Source organism: Oncorhynchus gorbuscha, linkage group LG25 (assembly GCF_021184085.1).
Source record: "Oncorhynchus gorbuscha isolate QuinsamMale2020 ecotype Even-year linkage group LG25, OgorEven_v1.0, whole genome shotgun sequence".
Classification (NCBI taxonomy): Eukaryota; Metazoa; Chordata; class Actinopteri; order Salmoniformes; family Salmonidae; genus Oncorhynchus; species Oncorhynchus gorbuscha.
Window position 1 is genome coordinate 25,025,192 of NC_060197.1, and position 6,967 is coordinate 25,032,158.

Here is a 6,967-nt window from a genome sequence, read left to right on the forward strand (position 1 = left end):
ACACTCGAGTCGGAACCCAACTGTGAAAGCCAAATGCCCTGTTTCTGCGCTTTGTGAAAAGTTTGAGATGTAAGAACTGAGAAGACCCGCCCACTAGTATTGATCATTTTTTACAGTCAGAGTTATTGAGGGGGTTCGATTAATCTAGCCCGGGGTTTACCGGCATATGTCCCGTCTCAAATCAAACAGTAATTTGCACCGCTCGGTCATGTTGTCAACAAGGTTGCATCATCCAGGAATATTTATTCCATAAAATTTTCAAACTAGTTTTTATTGGGAAGGCAGATAAAGAATTTGTAAAAAAAATATATAAAAAAACACACAAAACAAAACACTTTTGCTTGTGAAAACATAGAATCCTACTCATTAATACATGTGCTTAATTACGTAACTTTTGTTTTAAATCGAGCAGACTTTGCCTTCTGACAGAGTGGCGCACCTGTCCCACTTAGCTATAATAAGAACTAAAGCCTGCCTCCAATATGTCCAACCATTGTTTTCAACATATTCTACTCTGTCGCATATACAATCTTTCGTGGGGGCTGACATCTTGCGAGTTCCGGTTTCAGGAGTCCATACGCACTAGTACTGTTAAAGATAGATAAGTGGAGTCTGTGTGTACTTCGGTTTGTACCACAGCCTGGTAATTGAATGCACGCGGTTCACAGAACGCACCGTAACGTTTCGGACTGCTCCATTGACAATGAACTACTTCCCCAGGATGCAAAGAGTTTTCTGCATCTGGTGGACATGAGGCTTGAGCACCGAGCATGATGGAGTGGGGACCTGCATTCCAGCACCAGATTGTGGATCTTGATTAGAGGGGAGGGGAAATATGCAGGCACAACCACTGGAAACATGAAATAAATGTTGTCGACAAGGAAATTATTCAGGACAAAGACTGTGCTCTAGCTTGCTCTATATGTGCACCTCAGAAGACAGTTGGATGATATTTGCTATTGAACGCAACACAATCACAACAGCAACCACGGCTTGGTACAGATATAGCTTGGTAACGTCAGGTGTACTCTGGGAGCTGTAGTCCTCTTATTACAGCAAAACAGGTGTTTTTGATTTTGTTCAATTTTTGGGGTTGTTGAAGACTGATCACATCAAATAAAAAAAGACAACATTTCATCAGACTTTAGTATAAGCTACATTATGTTTTTAGGTCACAATACATTTCCTTAAAGCATTTAGAAAATGCATAGAGTAAGAGTGTAACGATGGTCTGTCTGGTGTGTGATCACTGTCCTGAAACTGTCCCCACTAACTGAGTTGACCCTGCCTCTTAAGTGCATTGAAGTGCCAGTAGATACATGGATGAAATGTTGCTTTTCATTTGCACTCAAATGGTTGGAGATCTTTCCTCTACCTAGTAGAGACAGTTTGGAATGGAAAGACAATGCTGTCTCAATCTATCGTACAAGATGGTCTGGAGTATTAATACACACACACACAATTGTGTTATTCAAAAGGCTGTCCCATTCCTAGGAAAGCCGGGCAGCAAAGTTATACAAACAATAGCATTACTTGTTGAGTCAGACGAGCATCATTTCATGTATAACTTTATTCTTAGAAATGTATGGGTTGATCACATCAGAGCCAAAGCAAAGTAGCAGTTACTGCAATTCTCACCAAAGGATGAAGTGATTATCAAATATTAAGCATGGGAGACATACAAGACATGAAATAATACATTTTATTTATTCACACCAACTGACATAAGTGTAACTTGCGATTGCCATATCAACAGATTTGATTGGAATTTGATTCAATACAGAATCAAAACAATTGGAATTTGATTCAATACAGAATCAAAACAAATGGAATTTGTTTCAATACAGAATCAAAACAAAATCAGTAGACAGTAAAAACGATCACAAAATAAGAAGCTAAACATCCATAAAAGCATTCATACTTGATCAGTACTCTAGATCTCGAGGGCCACCACTCTACATACTAGTGACTGCCAACCAGAATAGTATTGTCCTCACTAAAGTGCCTGTGAGAGGAAGCTATTAGACTATTGAGACACAGCTATAGTGTGTGTCCTCAAGGTGAAAAGGTGATGAATGGGCCTCACGGGGGTCGGCGGGAGGCGACCCCCGTGAGGTCCGTGCAGGTGAACATAATAATGTCACTCGGTTTTTCTAGTAACAGGAACTGCAAGAAGTCAGCCATCATGGCGCGGAGATCTGGGTGCTGCTGCAGGTATGAGGCATACTCCGCCTTCAACACCATGTGTAACAGACAAACACACAAGCCAGGTCATGTTGGAAACTTAGGGGTTAGTGGTTTGAGAGTAAGGGGCTAGGCCAGGGTTAGAGTAGAGGGTAAGGTGTAGGGATAGACTTAATATGTCAACTTTCTGGCCAGGAAATTGGAGTGCATCTGCATATCCTCAACACACCAGACGCATCTTCTCAAACCCCGGCTCATCTTCCCTCACCTTTGACACACATACACCCAAACATGTAATTATTGGAACACTCCTAACAGTGTAATGTAGCAGTAGTGCCAACACTGAGGGAGGTCGATTAACCTGAGCCGCGGTGCACCCGGCTATGGCCCTTGATGTTAACGAGCAAAAGCAGTGAGGGAGGAGCTTTTCAAATTGAACAGTAATCTGCGCTGCTCGGTCATGTTGTCAATAAGGTAGCATGGTGCATCATTCAGAAAGATACATCTATTTTCAATAAAAGCATATAGTACTAGTCAAAAGTTTGGACACCTACTTATTCAAGGGGTTTTCTTTATTGCAGAATAATAGTGAAGACATCAAAACTATGAAATAATACATATGGAGTCATGTAGTAACCCCAAAATATATATTTGAGATTCTTGCCATAATAGGGCTACCTTCTGTATACCACCCCTAACTTGTCACAACACAACTGATTGGCTCAAATGCATTAAGGAAAGAAATTCCACAAATGTACTTTTAAGGCACACCTGTTAATTGAAATGCATTCCAGGTGACTACCTCATAAAGCTGGTTGAGAGAATGCCAAGAGTGTGCAAAGCTGTCAAAGCAAAGGGTGGCTCCTTTGAAGAATCTCAAATATATTTTACACTTTTTTTAGTTACTACATTATTCCATATTTGTTATTTCATAGTTTTGATGTCTTCACTATTATTCTACAATTTCGAAAATAGTACAAATAGAGAAAAACACTTGGACACACCTACTCATTCAAACTTTTGACTGGTACTGTACATTCAAATTGTCTAACTAGTTTTCATTGGGAAAGCAGAAAGTGTTTTATCAAAAGCAATCACTTTTGCATGTGAAATCAAAGAATCCTAGTCATTACTCCATGTGCTTAACCTACGTCACTTTTGTTATGAGCCGACTTCGCAGTCAGCCAGAGTGTTGCGCCTGGCTTACACTCTGGAGGCACCACACCCGGGAGGCAGCCCGGTTCCAAATAGAATGCAATACATGTTTAGCCGGTGCAAAACACGCCTACACTTGCACCCGGGCGAGATTAATCGAATCCCCTCACTGCCAAGTGGCTGCGACGTTCTCCACGGAGTCCGCTGTCCTCTCCACACCAAACATTCCCAGTGTCTCCAGATTACATAGACATGTAGGCTACTTAGAAAGAGAAACAGAAAACAGACTTAGAAAGTCCAAATCTCAGACTCTCCCTCATCTCAAACTTCCTCCATCGCCTGTATCTCGACTTCCTCCTCTCTGCCTTACTAGTGATGGCTATACCACAGGGAGTGCTGTTGATATCTCCATGGCTGTGTGCGTACAGCAGTATGCTCCCTGCAACTGGCCCTCTCCACAAGTCACCTTGAATTCTCCCAGCTCTCCACTCCTCTCAGACACAGAAAGTCTTCAAACACACACTGCAGTGCTGCACCCCCACAGTCCCTACTCAGAGCACACACACACACACACACACACACACACACACACACACACACACACACACACACAATTCATGTAGCTATTAAACAAACACACCATCACATGACTAGCTAGTAGCCTACAATAAAATAGGCTGCGTATAAATGGTTAGCTAGCTATGTTTTTCACAGAGACACACAAAAGCAAGTGTCAGTCGTTATTAACTAGCTAGTGTAACAGTATAACTTTCGTCCGTTCAATCGCCCCTACCTGGGCTCGAACCAGGGACCATCTTGACAAATCAACAACAGCCACCCACGAAACATCGTTACCCATCGCGCCACAAAAGGTCTCAGGGCGAGTGACGTCACCGATTGAAAGGTTATTAGCGTGCACCACCGCTAGCTAGCAAGCCATTTAACATAGGTTACACCAGTTAACGCTACTTTAACGTGACTGTACTGATGACACACAAACCCTTACTAGCATTGGCTGGATAGCAAGTAGCAAGTCTACTGGTACAGTAACGTTACAGTAGCGTTAAGCTAGTTAGCTAAAGTAAACATCACTGTTTGTTACCACAGCCACAAAGTCATAAACCCTGTCTATTTCCACACTCTTCTTAAAAACAGATTTTAAACCTAATCTTAACCCCACTGCTAACTTTATGCAGTGTATCGGGTGGAAACTGTTAGCTAGCTAATTTATTCTCATTTAAGTTCATTTATGTGCACAATCAACTAACTAGCTAGCTTGTCTAGCCTCAAACAGTTGTGATGATTTGGCCACAAACACAAATTACATTCACCTGAGGCTGTGTGATATGAGATCACTGAGAGCAGGTCCTGGATGAGGGCATGGCTAGAATGGATCTAGCTAACCCTAACCCTTGTCCTAACAACCTAATTATCCTAACCTGCTGCAAAAATTAACACCCAGGATATTTCACAATCTAAACTTGATGCCCTCAATCTCACACAAATGATCAATGAACCTACCAGGTACAACCCCAAATCCGTAAACATGGGCACCCTCATAGATATCATCCTAACTAACTCGCCCTCCAAATACACCTCTGCTGTTTTCAATCAAGATCTCAGCAATCACCGCCACATTGTCTGCACCCGTAATGGGTCTGCGATCAAACGACCACCCCTCATCACTGTCAAACGCTCCCTAAAACATTTCTGCGAGCAGGCCTTTCTAATCGACCTGGCCGGGGTATCCTGGAATGACATTGACCTCATCCCATCAGTAGAGGATGCCTGGTTATTCTTTAAAAGTGCCATCTTAAATAAGCATGATCCATTGAAAAAATTTAGAACTAGGAATAGATATAGTCCTTGGTTCTCTCCAGACCTGTCTGCCCTTGGCCAGTACAAAAACATCCCGTGGCGTTCTGCATTAGCATCAAATAGCCCCCGTAATATGCAACTTTTCAGGGAAGTTAGGAACAAATATACACAGGCAGCTAGGAAAGCTAAGGCTAGCTTTTTCAAACAGAAATTTGCACCCTGTAGTACAAACTGAAAAAAGTTATGGGACACTGTAAAGTCCATGGAGAATAAGAGCACCTCCTCCAAGCTGCTCCTCCAAGAGGCTAGAAAACACTGTTACCACTGATAGATCCACTATAATTGAGAATTTAAATAAACATTTCTCTACGGATGGCCATGCTTTCCACCTGGCTACCCCTACCCCGGTGAACTGCCCGGCACCCTCCACAGCAACCCGCCCAAGCCCCCACCATTTCTCCTTCACCCAAATCTAGATAGCTGATGTTCAGAAAGAGCTGCAAAATCTGGACCCCTACAAATCAGCCAGGCTAGACAATCTGGACCCTCTCTTTCTAAAATTATTTGCCAAAATTGTTGCAACCCCTATTAATAGCCTGTTCAACCTCTCTTTCGTATCATCTGAGATTCCCAAAGATTGGAAAGCTGCCACGGTCATCCCCCTCTTCAAAGGGGGTGACACTCTAGACCCAAACTGCTACAGACCTATATCTATCATACCCTGTCTTTCTAAGGTTTTCTAAAGCCATGTTAAAAACAGATTACCGACCATTTCGAATCCCATCGTACCTTCTCTGCTATGCAATCTGGTTTCAGAGCTGGTCATGGTTGCACCTCAGCCACTTTCAAAATCTTAAACAATATCATAACCGCCATCGATAAGAGACATTACTGTGCAGCCGTATTCATCGACCTGGCCAAGGCTTTCGACATTCTTATTGGCAGACTCGACAGCCTTGGTTTCTCAAATGATTGCCTCGCCTGGTTTACCAACTACTTCTCTGATAGAGTTCAGTGTGTCAAATCGGAGGGCCTGTTGTCCGGACCTCTGGCAGTCTCTATGGGGGTGCCACAGGGTTCAATTCTCTGTATACATCAATGATGTTGCTCTTGCTGCTGGTGATTCTCTGATCCACCTCTACGCAGACAACACCATTCTGTAAACTTCTGGCCCCTCTTTGGACACTGTGTTAACTAACCTCCAGACAAGCTTCAATGCCATACAACTCTCCTTCCGTGGCCTCCAACTGCTCTTAAATCCAAGTAAAACTAAATGCATGCTATTCAATCGATCACTGCCCGCACGTCGAGCATCACTACTTTGGACGGCTCTGACTTAGAATACGTGGACATCTACAAATACCTAGGTGTCTGGTTAGACTGTAAACTCTCCTTCCAGACTCACATTAAGCATCTCCAATCCAAAATTAAATCTAGAATTGGCTTCTTATATCGCAGCAAAGCATCCTTCACTCATGCTGCCAAACATACCCCCGTAAAACTGACCATCCTACTGATCCTCGACTTCGGCGATGTCAACACTCTACTCAACAAACTGGATGCAGTCTATCACAGTGCCATCCGTTTTGTCACCAAAGCCCCATACACTACCCACCACTGCGACCTGTACGCTCTCGTTGGTTGGCCCTTGCTTCATACTCGTCGCCAAACCCACTGGCTACAGGTTATCTACAAGTCTCTGCTTGGTAAAGCCCCGCCTTATCTCAGCTCACTGGTCTCCATAGCAGCACCCACTCGTAGCACATGCTCCAGCAGGTATATCTCACTGGTCACCCCCAACGCCAATTCC